This window comes from Symphalangus syndactylus, chromosome 6 (genome assembly GCF_028878055.3).
Source record: "Symphalangus syndactylus isolate Jambi chromosome 6, NHGRI_mSymSyn1-v2.1_pri, whole genome shotgun sequence".
Taxonomy (NCBI): domain Eukaryota; kingdom Metazoa; phylum Chordata; class Mammalia; order Primates; family Hylobatidae; genus Symphalangus; species Symphalangus syndactylus.
This window is the reverse complement of record NC_072428.2, coordinates 71503819-71523802: the sequence shown is the minus strand read 5'-3', so window position 1 is coordinate 71523802 and position 19984 is coordinate 71503819. Positions and strand designations below refer to the sequence as shown.

General features: G+C 38.9%; 1 protein-coding gene and 1 non-coding gene across 2 annotated transcripts in view; both read right to left on the bottom strand.

Moving 5' to 3' along the window:
• The window catches only part of LOC129483953 (N-acetylated-alpha-linked acidic dipeptidase 2-like), a 61198-nt gene that overhangs the window by 28226 nt on the left and 12988 nt on the right, over window positions 1-19984 (bottom strand). The gene's annotated exons all lie outside the window — the stretch shown is intronic.
• Window positions 5987-6057, bottom strand: LOC129485562 (small nucleolar RNA SNORD56). The gene has a single exon (XR_008658702.1). It is a non-coding gene; the product is annotated as a small nucleolar RNA SNORD56 (small nucleolar RNA).

The following is a 19984-nucleotide window of genomic DNA, read 5'->3' as shown; positions in this document are numbered from 1 at the left end:
ATTTCGAATCCTCTCTATAACATATCTTTTTCTACCCCCTCTTGTCTGACACCTATTTTCACTTGATACCACTTTTTTCTGAAAAGCAGTTAAATGGACATTTCCTTTTCTTGCCTCTCCATTGACACATGGGGTCAGAGAGGAAGGACAGATCTTCGCTTTGTCACCATTATTCCCTGTGCATTCTCTTCTGAAGTCACTTCCATCTGATTATATAATTTGCTTCCTTTTTTCATCATTGTCCCCACCAAGATATTATCCCACTTTCTCCAGTGGTTTTAATGGCTACATTGTAGAATTTGAGTGTGCCCCATTCTTTGGCACTTCACTCCTCATTTTCTTTCACACCTCACATAGAATTGTTTAGTATGTTCTATTGACTCTGCAATCAAAATGTGTCTTGAATCTAGCTGCTTACCGTCTTCACCAGCATTATTCTAATCTTAGCTGCAATAATCTCTCATGTAAAGCATTTTTATTGGGTTCTCTTTCTCCACCTTTGCAGACCATCTTTGACTCAATAGAATGTCCTTCCTAAGGCAACAATCAGATCAAGTTTTAACTTAAAATTTTCCAAAGCCCTGTCTTTAAATTTAAAAACAAAATTTATTAGAACAAGGATCTCTGAGGAAAAAGAAAAATATAAACTGAAAACAACCCCAATTTCCCCCAAATTTAGACTCAGTAGAGTGGCTACCAAAAACTCACACGATCTAGCTTTTGAATCTCACCTCCCTTCAAATAAAAACGGCACTAAGGAAATACATTCAAGCCAAATACATAGAGACCAGGCAACCACAAAATCAACAAAGATCACCAATATCATAAAGAAACAGACAAACCCAAAGGGAGGGCTTGTGGCACTAAGCCCTCCTAGTGATAAGTGTCATAAATTCGTATGTCTATAGATAAAGGAGGCTTTGTTATATGGCAAATGGCTAAGAAAGCCCCAGCCTTCTATAGTATTTTTCAAAGATCCCTACCAAAGTAAAATAGCAAGAAGGGGGTGTTTAACAATTTTACAATTGGAGGTAACTATTGGAGAAACTAAAATTATTTGATATTTTTATTGTGGTGAGTTGAAATTCATTTGTTATTTTAAAAGAGAATTATTTTTATTAAGTGGTTACTTTTCTTGACCAGCTAACCTGACCAAGGACAGTCTAATTCATAACAAGAGGAATATAATCCCTATTCTACAAGCCACATCCATAACCTCATGCTTCCCTAAATTATATTGCCAGTATTTGAGACTGAGCATTCATTTCCTGCTAAGTCTCAGACCACTCTGAGAAAGGCTGCCAGACATTTGCCAGCCCTGCTCACTACCATCCCACCTTCCAAGCAAAATTCTTTTTCTTAGGCTCAGACAAGCAAGGCTATTAATCAATGAGTGAAGGAGTTTTTCAGATCCTCTGGTGATGAAGTTATGGCACTCTCTGGTTTGTACAGGTTGATATGGTTTGGCCATGTCCCCACCCAAATCTCAACTTGAATTGTATCTCCCAGAATTCCCACGTGTTGTGGGAGGGACCTAGGGGGAGGTAATTGAATCCTGGGGTCCAGTCTTTCTCGTGCTATTCTGATGATAGTAAGTCTCATGAGATCTGATGGGTTTATCGGGGTTTCCGCTTTTGCTTCCTCCTCATTTTCTCTTGCTGCTGCCATGTAAGAAGTGCTTTCCACCTCCTGCCATGATTCTGAGACCTCCCCAATCACATGTAAGTCCAATTAAACCTCCTTTTCTTTCCAGTCTCAGGTATGTCTTTATCAGCAGCATGTAAATGGACTAATACAGTAAACTAGTTCCAGTAGAGTGGGGCGCTGCAGAAAAGATACCCCAAAACGTGGAATTAACTTTGGAACTGGGTAACAGGCAGAGACTGGAACAGTTTGGAGGGCTCAGAAGAATACAGGAAGATGTGGGAAAGTTTAGAACTTCCTAGAGACTTGTTGAATGGCTTTGTCCAAAATGCTGATAGCAATATGGACAATTAAATCCAGGCTGAGGTGGTCTCAGATGGAGATGAGGAACTGGTTGGGAACTGGAGCAAAGGAGACTCTTGTCATGTTTTATTAAAGAGACTGATGGCATTTTGCCCCTGCCCTAGAGATCTGTGGAACTTTAAACTTGAGAGACACGATTTAGGGTATTTGATGGAAGAAATTTCTAAGCAGCAAAGCATTCAAGAGGTAAGTGTTGGTAAAAAACATTCAGTTTTATAAGGCAAGCAGAGCATAAAAGTTAGAAAATTTGCAGCCTGACAATGCGATGGAAAGGAAAAACCCATTTTAAGAGGACAAATTCAAGTCAGCTACAGAAATTTGCATAAGTAGCAAGGAGCCAAATGTTAATTCCCAAGACCACTGGGAAAATGTCTCCAGGCAGTGTCAGAGAACTTCCCAGCAGTCTCTCCCATCACAGGCCCAGAGGCTCAGGAGGAAAACGTGATTTTTATTGGCTGGGCCCAGGGTCCCCGTGTTGTGTGCAGCCCAGGGACTTGGTGCCCTGTATCCCAGCCACTCCAGCTGTGGCTGAAAGAGGACAACATAGAGCTCAGGCTGTGGCTACAGAGGGTGGAAGTCCCAAGCCTTGACAGCTTCCATGTGGTGTTGAGCCTGCCGTTGCACAGAAGTCAAGAATTGAGATCTGGAGAGGCCAGGGGTGGAATGATGTGATTTGGCTGTGTCCCCATCCAAATCTCAACTTGAATTCTATCTCCTAGGATTCCCGCTGTTGTGGAAGGGACCCTTGAGGAGGTAACTGAATCATGGGGTCTGGTCTTTCTTGTGCTATTCTTGTGATAGTGAATAAGTCTCATGAGATCCGATGGGTTTATCACAGCTTTCTACTTTTGCTTCTTCCTCATTTTCTATTGCTGCCACCATGTAAGAAGTGCCTTCTGCCTCCCTCCAGGATTCTGAGGCCTCCCTAGCCACGTGGAAGTGTAAGTCCAATTAAACCTCTTTTTCTTCCCAGTCTTGGGTATGTCTTTATTGGCATCATGAAAATGGGCTAATACAAAGGTAAAAAAGATTAAAGAAGATGCAGAGAGTCAGAGAATCATGGTGGGGCCCAAGAAGATATAAAATAGCTGGTTCAGTGAATGGTCTCTGGCCTTCTCCAAGACCGAAACTGTACCTGGCTACTTTTCTAAGTCCCAAAACACACACAAGTCATCTGTCCACAATAAAACTAAGTCTCTAACCAACACAAACTTTTGTTTTACTTCTCCTTAAAATCTCTTTTCCTAAAAAAGACCCGGAATCTGGAAAACATTATACTAGGTGACATAAGCCAGACACAGAAAGGAAAATACGCATGAGCTTACTTTTATGTGGAATTTAGAACAAGTCAAACACATAGAAATGGAGAGAAGAATGGTGGTTTTCAGGAGCAGGAAGGAGGAGGAAATGGAAAGTATTAGGTCAAGGGGTAGAAAACTGCACTTTTATAGGATAAATTACTCTAGAGAGCTAATGTACAGCATGAGGACTGTAGTCGATAACATTGCATTGCGTATAAAAATTTGTTGAGGGTAGATTTTAGGTGCTCTCACCACACACACACACACGCGCACATGCTTACTCACACCAGTAATCGTGGTAGGTCATCGATAGTTTAATTTGCTGGACAGTTGTGGCCATTTCATTATGTATACATACATCAAAACACCATGTTGCACACCTTAAATATATACGATACACATTTTATTGGACTATTTCATAGAATTCTTTTTTACTGCCATATTGAGAAATGGGATAAAATCCCCTCAAGCTAAATATATAAAGCAGAGTATTAAATGTGCAATAATCAGAGGATAACTATAGTCAAATGAAAACACGGTTAAAAATTTTTCTTCAAAATGATTTAAAAAGCATTTCACTTTAGTCAACAGTGAAGGATACAGAGTCCCTAGGACTATTATTTTTGTCCTACCTGTTGTCATCTTTGGCATGGTGAGCAGGTGTACTACAAAAGTGGTGTTGCAACATCAAAACATTGCATTTTATATATTGCTTAGAGAAGAGTCTGTCTTTACAATTTATTGGCCTGAGGAGAACCCATCTCCCACTCAGCAAAATACAGTGAAAGAGAGACTCTAGCCTACTAGACAATCAGCTTTCCTGCATCTTATACTTTTATCCCATTTGATCAGTTCTGGTGAAACCAAATTTAAGAGTCATCTTTGAGTACAGAATTTCAGAATTTAGAGGAAGGTGATTCTTGTTTACCTTCCACTTTAAAAAATGCTTTGGATACTTGATGTGTAAGCATTGGGAAGTGACATTTCACCTAAGTGAAAGAGTATTTTGCTTATCATTAAAATGACTCCATTGTAAACTGTATTGCTTGTAATCTGTATCATTCTTGGCCTATGCTTTGGTTTCTGTTAGCTTCTATTTTGCAAGCAATATACATTACTCTAACTTGAACAGAAAAGAAATATAGTTCATGGAAACTCTGGCAAGATTAGAGAATCTTTTTTTTTTAAAGTGGGCAGTGATTAAAATGGCCAGTCAATCAGAACTATGGCAAAAATGATGACAGAGGAACAATCTGATGAGGCTGGTGTGGCTGCGGCAGCGGGACACTGGATGGCACCCCTTGTTTTAGAGACGATCCCCGTGATCACCACCACCATAGAACAGTGAGATCATGTGCCTGTGCTCTACCAGGGGCAGGGAAGACAGATGTCTAGACTTTATAGATTCTGAGACCATGAAGAATCACACAGCAGAACATTCCACAAACATAGAAAGGGTGTTCAAATGCTGTACAGACAAAAATACACCAGCAAACAATTATATAGTCTCTTTTTTTTTGCCTGCCCTATATCTGTACATGTTAATCTTCCAATAAACTTCCAAAAAAAACATCCCCAGTGGTAGTTTTGTAATTTTCACATTTAGCAAACAAGACTACACTCATCATTTCTCTAAGCAGACAGGAAAAAAGTGCATTAGAGTATTATTTAGAGAAGTGGTTTGCAAAGTGAAATCCCCAGACAACAGCGTCAATATTACCTGACAACTTGTTAGAAGTGCAGTCTCAGGACAATTCTAGAGCTATTGAATCAGAAACTTTTATTCAGAAATGAAGATAACTATTACTTTTAGAGTTGCTTTTATATGATGGGAAAAAATTGACCCAAACTCTTGTGGTTACTGCATCCAGCTGCAAATCTAGCTTTCTAGTTGATGCTCATTCTTCTTGTAGTTCTGTCATGATTCTATCTCAGTTGTCTCATTCTATGAGCAAAATTGTAAAGCATAGGAGGCTGGGTTCAGTGACTCACGCCTGTAGTTCCAGCTATTTGAGAGGCTGAGGCAGGAGGATTTCTTGAGCCCAGGAGTTGGAGACTGCAGTGAGTCATGATCATGTGACTGCACTCTGGCCTGGGCAACAAATGAGACCATGCCTCTTAAAACTAAAAATTTGGCCAAGATGGTGGCTCATACCTGTAGTCCCAGATACCTTGGAGGCCGAGGCTTGAGCCAAGGAGTTTGAGTCCAGCCTAGGCAACAGAGGGAGATGCGATCTCCATTTAAAAAAAAATAAAATTAAAAAAATATACATGTAATATGGAGAGAGAAAAGAAATTTAAGATAAGCTATAAGAATATATACATGTTGCAGTAAGAAATGAGACACACGAGATAAAATTTTTGTTTCAGCATTTCATCATAAAGTCACTTATAACTTCCTTCCACCACTTATCTCCCATATTCCCTTAGCTTTCAGCAAGTATCTCAGCTATTCAGAATCATTTACCTTCATTTCTAAGGGACCTGAACCCTTGCTGTACCCTCTTGTTTAGTAATCTCAGTGAACCTTGGATTGGCTGAGAACACTTTGCTTTGCTTTACTCAGAAGGTGGACTTTATTCTTCCCACCTCCCCCCCACTTTTGTGTTATTTCCTGTCAGTCCTTGAAGGGGCAAACTATCCCGCTCCCTCACCCTGTGTTTCTTCCATCCTCAGCTTCACTCAGACCCATGGTATCAACACTCAATGGGTGAACTGCTGTCAATGAAAAATATTGCCATCATTGTACTAGAACTTATTCTTAATAATAATAGGAGCAAACTGACCTTAAAAGTCAAGTAGGTCAAGTTGTACACAAATACCTATCACGGATCGGTAGATGGGTATTGTCAAGTTCATTTTTGTATGCTTTCTACTTCTGTTCCAACTTTGACATTCATTTGCGGTTTCCAAAAGGGAGGCAAAGACAATTTTACACTTTATAGTTTTCAACTTACAAGATGTCTGTAAAGACCTCACATTAGAATCACCTGGGACCTTTAAAAATGCCAATGATTGGCCGGGCGTAGTGGCTCATGCCTGTAATCCCAGCCCTTTGGGAGGCCGAGGCCGGCGGATCACGAGGTCAGGAGATCAAGACCATCCTGGCTAACACGGTGAAACCCCCGTCTCTACTAAACATACAAAAAAATTAGTTGGGCGTGGTGGTGGGCACCTGTAGTCCCAGGTACTCGGGAGGCTGAGGCAGGAGAATGGCATGAACCCCAGAGGTGGAGCTTGCAGTGAGCCAAGATTGTGCCAGTGTGCTTCAGCCTGGGTGGCAGTGGGAGACTCCACCTCAAAAAAAAAAAAAAAATTGCCAGTGATTGAAGCCTAATATTGAAGTTTCTGATTTATTAATAATTAGTCTGTTGCTGGGTGTTAATTGAGCTCCCCAAGTGATTACGCATGTAGGACTTCAAACCACTAATTTAGAACCTTGTGATTCAAAATGTGGGCAAAAATGAGCAGCATCAGTATCACCTGGGAGCAGCTTCAGGCCTCACTTTAGATTTACTCTAAATCTAAATATTTTATTTTTATTAAAACAATTAAGAACAGATTACAAGCTTCAACTACATCTAAATTCTTTGGATTTACTTTAAAAGAATCTACATTTTGACACAAAACCAAAGTGAAATAAATTAGCTTTTTTTTTTTTTTTTTGAGACAGAGTCTTGCTCTGTTGCCCAGGCTGGAGTGTAGTGGTGCAATGTTGGCTCACTGCAACTTCCACCTCTCCAGTTTAAGCAATTATCCTGCCTCAGCCTACAAAATATCTGGGATTACAGGCGCATGCTATCACGCCCAGCTAATTTTTGTATTTTTAGTAGAGACAGGGTTTCACAATATTGGGTCAGCTGGTCTCGAACTCCTGACCTCAAGTGATCTGCCGGCCTCGGCCTTCCAAAGTGCTGAGATTATAGGCATGAGCCACCATGCCCAGCCTAAATTTGCTTTAATTTGGAGAAGTACTGGTCTAGAAAACACAAATTCCCAGGAGACTCAAGTTCTTAAAATAAGTTGATTTCTTGAGTACAAGTTCTTCAAATGCATTCTTCAAGATTTTTTTTTTTACTTTATAAATTGACAAAGTTTATACATATTCATGGCTATATGGGGATGTTTCAATACATGTAGATGGTGATCGGATCAGGGTAATTAGCATATCTATCATCTCAATCATTTATTATTTCTTTGTATTGGGAACATTCAAACTACTCCTTGGTATTTTAAACTACATAATATAGTATTGTTAACTATAGTCATCTACAGTACTATAGAACACTAGAACTTATTACTCCTAACTAACTGTAATTTTGTACCCATTAACAAATCTCTTACTATCCTTCCTTTCTCTCTACCCTTTTCAGCCTGCAGTATTCGCTCTTCTTCTTTTTACTTCTATGAGATCAACTTTTTTTTAGCTTCTGCGTGAGTTAGAACATGTGGTGTTGAACTTTCTATTCCTGGCTTATTTTGCTTGACATTATATCCTCCAGTTCCATCCATGTTGCTGAGAATGACAAGATTTTATTTATTCTTTTTTATGGCTAAATAGCCTTCCTTGGTATATATATACCACATTTTTAAAATCCATTCTTCTGTTGTTGGAAACCTAGGTTGATTCCATATCTTGGCTATTGTGAATACTGTTGGAATAAACATGGGGATGCCGATGGCTCTCCAATATAATGCTTTTCTTTCCTTTGGATAAATTCCCAGTAGTGGGATTGCTTGAGGGGTTTCAATACTGTTCTCCATACTGGCTGCACTAATGTACATTCCTACCAACAGTGTATGAGAGTTCCTTTTCCCCCAGCTACTCAGGAGGCTGAGGCAGGAGAACTATTTGAACCCTAGAAGCAGAGGGAACCAGATTACACCACCACTGCACTCCAGCCTGGACAGAGAATGCGACTGTCAAAAAAAAAAAAAGTCCCTTTTCTTCACATCTTTGCCAGCATTTATTTTTGTCTCTTCTATAATAGCCATCCGAACTGGGGTGAGATGTTGCCTCATTGTGGCTTTGATTAGCATTTCCCTGCTGATTAGTGGTGTTGAACATTTTTTCATATATTTGTTGGTCATTTGTATGTCTTATTTTGAGAAATGTCTGTTCAGAGAATTTGCTTATATTTAATTAGATTGTTGAGTTTCTTTGCTATTGATATGTTTGAATTCCTTGTATATTCTTGAGATTAATTTCCTGCCAGATGAGTAGTTTATATTTTCTCCCATTCTGTAGGTTGTCTTTTCACTCATTTTATTATTTCCTTTGCTGTGCAGAAGCTGTTTAGCTTGATGTGATCCCATTTGTTTATTTTTTCTTTTGTTGCCTGTGCTTTTCATGCCTTATTCATAAAATCTTTTCCCAGAACAATGTCCTGAAGGATCTCCCCTATGTTTTCTTCTAGTAGCTTTACCATTTTGGGTGTTATATTTGGGCATTTGAGATATTTTGAGTTAATTTTTGTATAGGGTGAGAGGCAGGGGTCTAGTTTCATTCTTCTGCATTTGGATATCCAGTTTTCCAAACACAATTTATTGAAGAGACTATCCTTTCCCCAATGAGTGTTCTTGGCATCTTTGTAAAAAATCAATTGGCTGAGATATGTGGATTTTCTGAGTTCTTTATTCTGTTCCATAGGTCTGTGTCTGTATTTATGCCACTACCATGATGTTTTAGTTACTACAGCTTTGTAGTATATTCCGAGGTCTGGTAGCATGATACATCCAGTTTTGTTCTTTCTGCTAAGGATTGCTTTGGCTATTCAGGATATTTTTTGATTCCATACAATCTCTTTGGATTTTTTTTTTAATTTTGTGAAGAATGTTCATTGGTATTTTGATAGAGATTGCATTGAATCTGTAGGTTGCTTTTGAGTAGTTCTGTCACTTTAACAACATTAGTATTTCTGATCCATGAGCATGAATGTCATCTACAGTGCTATAGAACACTAGAACTTATTATTTCTACCTAGCTGTAATTTTGTATCCATTAACAATCTCTTACATCCCTCCTTTCTCCCTACCCTTTTCAGCTTGCAGTATCCTCTGTTCTACTTTCTACTTTTCATTTGTTTGTATCTTCTTCAATTTCTTTCATCAGTGTTTTGTAGTTTTCATTTTACCTCCTTGGTTACATTTATGTCTAGGTTTTTTTTTTGGTAACTACGGTAAATAGGTTTGCCTTCTTGATTTCTTTTTCAGCTAGTTTGTTTCCATAGATATAAATGCTACCAATTTTTGTGTATTAGTTTTGTGTCTTGCAACTTCACTGAATTTGTTTGTTCTAAAAGTTTTCTGGTAGAGTCTTCAGGTTTTCCTATAGATAAGATCATGTCATCTGCAAACAGGAACAATTTGATGTTCTCCTTTCCAATTTTAATGCCCTTTATTTCTTTCTCTTGTCTAATTACTCTTGATAGGACTTCACATTTATATACTTTGAATACTTAAAATGTTTACATAGATGTCAGAATCAACTTTCATTTTTCATAGTAAAAGAAGACCCTATTTGTTTTGTAGTTTTAATATTAATCAATTATTATTATCTGAGACAAATTATTTAACAAATTAAACCATCTCTTAAAATATATTATCACAAATAAATTCCATAAGGAAAATATCTACAACTGTTTTTATGAAAGAAAAAAAGACTTCTCTAAAGTTGCTTTGTCCTGGTGCTATGGCACACACCTATAAATCCAAGCATTTTGGGAAGCCATGGCGGGATGATCCTTTGAGCCCAGTAGTTTGAGACCAGCGTGGACAACAAAGTGAGACCTCATCTCTACAAAAAATAAAAAAGAAATTAGCTGGCTATTGTGGTGCATGCCTGTGGTCCTAGCTATTCGGGAGGCTGAGGAAGGAGGATCACTTGAGCCAGGGAGGTGGAGGTTTCACTGAACCATATTCACGCCACTCCACTCCAGCCTGGGCAACAGAGATAGACCTTGTCTCAAAAAAAATTAAATTAGTTAAATTAAACATAAAGTTGCATTGTAGTTAAGAAATTGGGAAAGCAGAAAATGCTTCTTTTTTTTTTTTTTGAGTTGAACAATGAGAACACATGGACACAGGGAGGCGAACATCACACACCGGGACCTGTCAGGGGGTTGGGGGCTGGGGGAGTGATAGTATTAGGAGTAATACCTAATGTAGATGATGGGTTGTTGGGTGCAGTAAACCACCATGGCACGTGTATACCTATGTAACAAACCTCCACGTTCTGTACATGTATCTCAGAACTTAAAATGTAATAATAATAATAATAAAAATGGCAAAAAAAAAAGGAAATGCTTCTTGTTAGAACAGATTACATATCCTCATTGCTTTTTATAATAGCCTATAATAACAGAATATCCACAAGGTGGCAGTAATATATCAGTTTCATCCTCTGAAATTAAAACTTGCCTATTCAATAATACAATGGATCCTTCTGAATTCACTCTAAGACATAGAATACAGCAATTTGACTTAATAATTAGCCTTTAATTTATAGTTTTGTATTATCACCTTAGTGTTTTGAATTAGTTTGTATTTTAATATACTTAAATGAATTAGTCCTATGCAAATTGACTAATTTGACATGTGAAGGTGTTTTTATTCTATTTTCAGAAGTTTGGCTTTAAAAAAATTTCTAAACTTTGATATCTGGTGAATGTTAATGTTTTTATCTTATTAAAAGGTGACAGACCACAGGATATTCAACTGACTTTTTTTAACAAGGATGCAAAATCCGTTTAAAGGAAGGATACCTTTTTCAACAAATGGTGCTAGAGCAATTGGACATTCATAGGTACAAAAACTAAGATTGACCTAAATTTATACTTTATATAAAATTTAACTCACATAAATCACAGGCTTAGGTGTGAAATGTAGTATTACAAAACTTTAAGTTGTGTATGGTAGCTCGTGACTGTAATCTCAGCTACTACTCAAGTGGCTGAAGCAGAAGGATCACTTCAGTCCATAGTTTGTGGCTACAGTGAGCAATGATGGCACCACTGCACTACAGCTTGGGCGAAACCTCGTCTCAAAAATAATAAATAAATAAATTTATTAATTCATTAACCTTTTAAAAATAGAAGAAAACTCTTGAGACCTTGGGCTAGGCATAGAATTTTTAGGCTTGATATCAAAAACAAAATCTACAAAAGGAAAAAGTGATAAAACTGGACTTCTTTTTTTTTTTTTTTTTACTTAGAAAGACCCTGTAAAGAGGTTGAAAAACTGAATTACAGACCATGAGAAATAATTTGCATACCCTATATCTGACAAAGAGCTTATATCTAGCATATGTAAAGAATTCTCAAAACTCAATAGTAGTAAATAAGGTATCCATTTAAAAAATTGGCATATGTGACCTCTGTGTATTATAACTTAAACCTCATGTGACTACAATTATTTGAAATGAAATAAACAAAACAGTAATGCCTGTTTCTAGCATATAAAATAATCAGAGGACATAGAATTTTACAAAGTTAAATTATTGGGCCATTTACTTAATTTAAATATTTTTAAATGAATGTACCCATTTTGCTTGAAGCTGTGTGCAAGTATGCTTGGTTTTTTTTTTAACGATAATATGGTCACATGAGCATATACTTTATTTTTTAAAAGTTTATAGTTACCCCACACAAGTTCTTATTGATTCCCTCATTCTTAACACCTGCACAGTATTTCATTTTATAATTAATGGATTGTAGGGTTTATTCTTTTACTATCACTTGTGTTGTTCTAATGTTTTGTTTTGTTTTTTTTCACTAGAAAGTGTTGCAATGCACAAAACTACAAATATAAGGAGGGTCTTTTCTGGATCTCTATTGAAAAACTTTGAATAAAAATTACAAGTTCAAATCACATGTAAAATAAACATTTTAATTAATAGGGCTTTTATGCAAGATGTTAGTAGCAGCAGCACAGTTTTATTAATATCCCTGAATCTCTCACAAAAACTGACCGAGCAACTGGGATAATGAAGTATTAACTATGACAAAACAATGTAACAGGGTGTCATCATGAACCTTTTGTGAGGTTAAACCACAGGGACCCAGGGGAATCACCAACTTTTTTGGAAGAAGGAAAGGAAAGGAAAAAAATCTTTAATGGCCCTGGGAACTGGAAAAACTAGAAATACAAGCGCTAACATCTATGTTCCTAAATTCAGAGATTCCTACTAGGCAAAAAGAACTTAGCAGATTAATCTGAGAACAGCAGCTGAGGCTTGCAGAAGGCTTCCTGAGCCTCAACTCCCAGCTGAGAGTGAGGATGGCAAAAAGCAGGTGCTGTGAGTGGTCTGTATCCTATGAACCCTACAAATTAACCACCTCTGAAACAAAGCCCTGCCCTAAGGAGAAACTGCAGGAAGTCAATTATAAAGTGAGTTGGGAAGGACACTGAAGCTCAAGAAAAAGAGAAACTCCAGTTTAAGATGCAAGAGAAGACGGGAAAAGGCAGTTTTCTGCAAGTTCAAGCACAAATAATTTCTTTAACTTCTAGTTCTGGAAATACCAAGTGCAGTGTATGTAAAGCAGGAATTTTGGATGGATATTATATAATTTTCCGACCCACTGTTACTAATCCAGTCTCCCCTGTACTCAGATCTTCCATGCTACAGACAGACTGACAGATGCTCAGCAAATAGTAGCTAATATTTTCTAGGAAACGAGGTGCTAAACGAGTTGTCCTAAATTTTTACCTCCAGGTCTGTAAGTTGATTTGAACCATTACCAGTTCCTGGTTCTGCACAGGTTGTTGAAGACAGGACTTCTCTCCTCCACTGGAAACTCCACCTGCTCCCAATCAACCATCCTTTCCTGTAGCCTTGGAGACACTACTCGGTGTAGCACCCCTCCCAGCCTAGAATAAGCACACTCATCATCAATCGCTCTCATTTTCTGTCTTATCTCCATTCTATCTACATACATTTTTTGTTTTCGCCAATGTTTTTAAATAAGCAACTGTACAAGCACAACCATGACAACAAAAACCTTCCTTTCCCCAGTGTCATAGTGAGCAAGGAATATATTTAACCTTAAATAAAAGACAAAAACAAATGCTGGATAAAGCTGACAGAAAGAAATGCAACCGTAGGTGCTCTGGCATTACAGAAATGATACACTAAGAAAAATAGAAGAAAAGGAAAAAGAAGGTATTCTGCAGGATGATTTTACTGACTGCACATCTGTAATGCCTGGGAGTCAAAGGATATTGTTTATAGAAATGTAGGCATACTTAATGGCACCAGGGGAAACAAAGTTAATATTATTATATCCAATTGGGGGATGAAAGATCACATAGGGAAGACAAGAAAGAGTTAATATCATTGTTCTTAGTTTAGAGACATTAGCTACTGTCTAAAGAAAGAGATGATTTTATGAAATTACGTAAGGTAGCCATCAGAATAAAAATTTAACTCTTCCAAATATCACAACATCAAAACAAAATCAATAAAAACAAACAAGACAGCAAAAGAAGATATGTGCATATAGATCATAGCATAACATGCTCTTATTAGAGGAAAAAAATATTGTCAGATTAAATCAAAAAGGGAAACTCAATTCTATGCTGGATATAAGATAAAGTGTTTCAGAAAGTTTAAAAATAATAGTACAGGCAATGAATAAAAGGGTCTTCTCTTCATGTGTTACAGAGTATAAAACAGTGAGTAAACACATCATACGTTTTCTCTTTTTACACTTAAAATGCTGGAGATGTTGCACCACTAGTATGAATTTACTTCAGATATATAGTGGATATACTTTTATATGGTTAGAAACAGAGATGATAATAGTTAAGGAGAAAATAACATCTGCATTGACGCTAGGAAGAAAGAGCCATTGTTGGGTACATAGTGATCACATTACCACAGAGCAATCTGTTCCCAACTGAAATGTCCTTGCCCTTCTGCTGAAATCATGTACGATTCTGCAAAAGTAGTTTTTACCTCCCACAAATCAGCCATTGGCTCTGCTGTTATTGTCCACACAGAATAAGCATCAGAGCTAGATTTAGCTGTTGTATTATGGTATGAGACCACCACTTCTCCTGTTGTCCTTCCCAGTTGCTCCCCACCCTCCCCTTTTCTGTAGTTTATAAGACAGGAGAAAAGGGAGAAAGCAAAAAGAAAGAAACAGAAGTAAGATAAATACCTAGACGACCTTGGTGCCACCACCTGGCCCTGGTGGTTAAAATAATAATAATATTAACCCCTGACCAAAACTACTGGTGTTATCTGTAAATTCTAGACATTGTATGAGAAAGCACTGTAAAACTTTTTGTTCTGGCCAGGCGCGGCGGCTCATGCTTGTAATCCCAGCACTTTGGGAGGCCGAGGCGGGCGGATCACGAGGTCAGGAGATCAAGACCACTGTGAAACCCCCTCTCTACTAAAAATACAAAAAAATTAGCCGGGCGTGGTGGCGGGCGCCTGTAGTCCCAGCTACACGGAGAGGCTGAGGCAGGAGAATGGCATGAACCCAGGAGGCAGAGCTTGCAGTGAGCTGAGATTGCGCCACTGCACTCCAGCCTGGGCGACAGAGCAAGACTCTGTCTCGAAAGAAAAAAAAAAACTTTTTGTTCTGTTAGCTGATGTATGTAGCCCCCAGTCACGTTCTTCATGCTTACTTGATCTATTACGACTCTTTCACCTAGACCCCTTAGAGTTGTAAGCCCTTAAAAGCCCTAGGAATTTCTTTTTCAGAGAGCTCATCTCTTAAGACACAAGTCTGCTGAGGATCCCGGCCGAATAAAAAACCTCTTCCTTCTTTAATCCGGTGTCTGAGGAGTTTTGTCTGTGACTCGTCCTGCTACATTTCTTGGTTCCCTGACCAGGAAACGAGGTAACTGATGGACAGTTGAGGCTGCCCCTTAGTTGGCTTAGGCCTGCCCTGTGGCGCATCCCTGCGGGGGACTCCAGCCAGTTTGAGCGATGTGGATCCTGAGAGCGCTCCCGGGTAGGCAATTGCCCCGGTGGAACGCCTCATCAGAGCGGTGTGTGGTAGGCCCCTGTGGAGGATCAACGCAGTGGCTGAACACCGGGAAGGAACAGGCACTTGGAGTCCAGACATTTGAAACTTGGTAAGACTGGTCTTTGGAACTTGCCTACTCCACTTGAGTGGAAGTGTGTCCTGATCACCCACTGCGTGCCTGTACTGGCACTTTGGCTTTCGTTTTTGAATTGACTTGAATTGCTTGATACTTTGGTTTTTGTTTGACCTGGCTTGGATTTCTGGATACTCTGATTTTGGTTTTGATTCTGGTTTGGTGAAAACTGAAAAAGTGTGTATGTGACCTTTTTACCCATTCTTTGTTCTGTGGTGTGCGTGTGGTGTGAGCTTGGTGTTTTGTCTTGAGGAAACATGGGTCAGACACAAAGTAAGCCTACTCTGCTAGGAACTATGTTGAAAAATTTTAAGATGGGATTTAATGGAGACTATGGGGTTACTATGACACCAGGGAAACTTAGAACTTTGTGTGGAATAGATTGGCCAACATTAGAAGTGGCCTGGCCATCAGAAAGAAGCCTGGACAGGTCCCTTGTTTCTAAGATATGGCACAAGGTAACTGGTAAGTCAGGACACTCAGACCAGTTTTCATACATAGACACTTGGTTACAGCTGGTGCTAGACCCCCCACAGTGGCTAAGAGGGCAGGCAGCAGCAGTGTTAGTAGCAAAAGAACAGATAGCCAAGGAAGGATCCCGCTCCACCCGCCGAGGGAAATCAACTCCTGAATTTCTGTTCGACCCAACATCAGAAGATCCATTGCAGGAGATGGCACCAGTGATCCCAGTGGTGCCCTCCCCTTACTAGGGAGAGAAGCTTCCCACTTTTGAGTCCATAGTGCTTGCGCCTCCACAAGACAAGCATATATACAAGTGTTTTAGAGTATACTAAATGTCTCTTCAGCATTTCTGGGTGAAATCTGATCAAATCTCACAATGTTCAGTAAATAAATAATGGTTATTTAGAAATCATTTTGCAGTGGTGGATTGTGATTGAGATTTTACAAAATACTTTAAAGGAGAAAATTATGACATCTAAATGAAACAATGAGAGTAAAATTGCAGTTAAATACCATTTCCTAAACAAATCACTTTTTTTCTTTTGTACTAAATCAGTCTTTTCTAAACCAATCACAATGAGCATTAAGAATGATTTTCAGAGTATTCAGGACCCATCCTCTAATGGTATAAATTGGTCCTAACTTCATACTCTTAAACCTGAAGCTTTTTGGAGTAAAGTCAAAACTCAACAAAACTGAGGTTTCTTTTCTTGTTTCTTTCTTTCTCTTTCTTTCTTTCTTTCTTTCTTTCTTTCTTTCTTTCTTTCTTTCTTTCTTTCTATTTCTTTCTTTCTTTCTTTCTTTTCTTTCTTTCTTTCTTTTTCTTTCTTCTTTCTGTTTTTTTCTCTCTCTTTCTTTCTCTCTCTCTTATTCTCTCATTCTTTCTTTCTTTCTTACTTCTTGCTTTATTATCCAGGCTGAAGCGCAGTGGCTCGGTCTCAGCTGACTGCAAATTCAGGGTTCAAGTGAGTCTCCTGCCCCGTCTCCTAAGTTTCTGGGATTACAGTCATGTGCCACCACTCCTGGCTGATTTTTGTGTCTTTAGTAGAGATAGGGTTTCCCTATATTGGCCAGGCTGGTCTCTAACCTGATCTACCAGCCTTGGCATCCCAAAGTGCTGGGATTACAGGTGTGAGCCATCACACCTGGCCTCTCTGAGGTTCATTTTTCTATGCAAAAGAAAATGGTAGGATGTAGTGCCCTGTGAGTTGTGTATGAACCCAACAATTTTACCTACAGATCCAAGAGCTCTCTTTGGGCCTCAGGTTCTCTTTTTGTCTTATACAAAATAAAGCCTGTTCTACTCTAGACAGAAGTTTATCACTGAGTCACAACCTGAGTCAAATTTTGCTTTGGTCTTTGTTTCCCCAAGGCATAAGATGAAGTTTCAATCATACCCTTCCTAATTTCCTTCCTTCAGGGAAATGTTTTCAGACATCACACAAGCCTTCCAGAAAGAACCCATCTGCCTCTTCTGTCTGAACTAACTCATAGACCCCATCACTACAGGCTGCGGCCCTAGCTTCTGTAGGCCCTGTCTCTGCCTTTCCTGGGAAGAAGCCAAAATTCCTACCTGCTGCCCACATGTGGGGAATTGTCACAGCAGGAGGACATCAAAACCAATATTCTTCTGAAGAATCTGGTGTGCATTGCCAGGAAAGCCAGTCTCTGGCAATTCCTGAGTTCTAATGAACAAATGTGTGGGTTCCACAGGGAGAAAAAAAGATATTTGGAGCAGTGGATAAGAGCCTGCTTCATTTGCCGTACGCTCAGGAGCACGGGGCTCACAGACACTGTGAGGGGCAACTAAGGAACACTGGGTAAGTGATGGCTCTGAGAGCACTTTGAAAGCTGGAGGATGGCACAAGTGAAGAGATTAGGGAGAAGATGAAGAGCATGAGGATTATTCTTTTCTGTACTGGATGTCATGTAGTGCCTAGGTATCAATGGTAAAAATTTAAACGGAATCTGTGAGAATACCTTCCTTCCTGGAACTTGCATTTCACTGAGGGAGTGATGAAGTTAATAATCATTATAATAATTTGGCTATTTACTTTAATGTTCAAGGCACTGTAAAGAGCTCAATATCAGAAAGGGTTTCTGGCTATCTAAACTACAAGTTCAAAAGCCTTCTATATAAGAAACCTATTTACCAACACTGGAAATAATACAATAAAATATGCTAGAATTAGCAAGGCACGGTGTCAGTGGATTCCAATTCTGATGCAAGATGCCACATTATCTGTAAACCGGCCCTGCTTATGATTTTCCTATTAAACTGATTGTGTTGCATGTCGTGGTTCTACATTCTGAGATCTTCCCAAATCTCTTTCATATCTCATTCCTTGATTTCTTTATCAATGGGGGTCTGACACCCAAAGCGATTTGTTTCTGTGATGTTCAAATTCATAGTTCTTTTATAGGAGAAGATAATGAAGCAAATGAGATCTTTTTGGGCAAAAATTCAAGAAAACCAAAGAAAGTTAAATGAGGAGAGCAGGAAAACCAACCAGTGGATTGTAAGTATTAGGCCTTTTCCCTCAGATTCAGCCTCAGACAGACATGCTACAAATGTATCCACTTACCACTTGAGTGGAAAACATCTTGGTTAGGATTTGAGGAAGATTTTTTCTCATGGCTTCCAATCCTGAGGGTACAGTGCAGCATTGATTACTGCTCAGAGAGAGTGGTCAGGCTATGGAGTAGGGAGGTTTGGTACTAAAGACTAATTTAAAAACATAAGACTGCAAAAAATTATCTGTGAATCACCATAAATTCCAATGACTCTCACGTAGGTTGTCTGTTATTAAAGGGTGTATATGGAAGAAATGGTGGATAATAACCTTTCTTCGGGTGTTTTAGGAAGTCATATAATGAATAAAAGTGGTTTAAGAAAAGAATGAATTTGGCTTCTAGTATTGTTAAGAAACAATAAAAATAAAGGAAAGAAAGGGAGGAATGATTGATTTCATGGTTCTGAGAAGTGGGAAGACATGGGTTTATGTATATAGCTTATTGGTAGAATACATCAGTCAGTCTAGGCTCAGTGGCTCAAGTTCATAATCCCTATAATTTCGCAGTGCTACATCAGGAAAGGGTTTTAAAGACGAATTTCCCTTGAATGATTATTTGTTTTTAAATCCTGTGATGAAATATTTGGTATTAGAAAGCTCAATTGTATTTTCCTCTTTAAAGGAGTGAGTTAGAGCAGCGGCACATGCCCCAGTGTGTGAGCTCAGAGCTCAGTGCTCAACCCATCACTGGCATAATGGACAGATTTCATGACCTCCAGGTGAGTGTCAACCTGCTGAGGTGATGACCACACTGTGCCCTTCAGGCATGGCTTGCTCTTTCTTTCTTCTTTCTTTCTTTCTTTCTTTCTTTCTTTCTTTCTTTCTTTCTTTCTTTCTTTCTTTTTTCCTTCTTTCTTTCTTTCTTTCTTTCTTTCTTTCTTTCTTTCTTTCTTTCTTCCTTTTTCTCTTTCTTTCTTTTTCTTTCTTTCTTTCTCTTTCTTTCTTTCTTTCTTTCTTTCTTTCTTTCTTTCTTTCTTTCTTTCTGTCTCTCTCTCTCTCTCCTCCCCCTCTCTCTCCCTCCCTCTCTCTCCCTTTCATCCACGCTGGAGGACAATGGTGCAATCTCGGCTCACTGCAACCTCCACCTCCCAGGTTCAAGCAATTCTCCTGTCTCAGCCACCCAAGTAGCTGGAATAACAGGCACTCACTGTCATGCCCAGCTAATTTTTTTTTGTGTGTGTGTGTTTTGTAGAGTTGGGGTTTCTCCATGTTGTCCCGGCTGGTCTTGAACTGCTTATCTCAGGTGATCTGCCCCTCTTGCCCTCCCAAAGTGCTGGTATTACAGGCATGAACCACCACTCTTGGCCTCAGGCATGGTTTTACTGCAGGCAATTTTTTGTTCTTTATTAATCTTTCATCATATAAAAGGGAACAGACTGTAAATAGCATATATAAGCATACTTAGTAATACAGTCCTTATGATCATATGGAAAAAATAAATGAAAGCTGGTGTAATGGTAAATGTCATTCAGTTTCCTCTTGATTCTGGGCCTTTTGGGTCTGGGTCCCTCTGTGCAGCCAAGGCAGTTC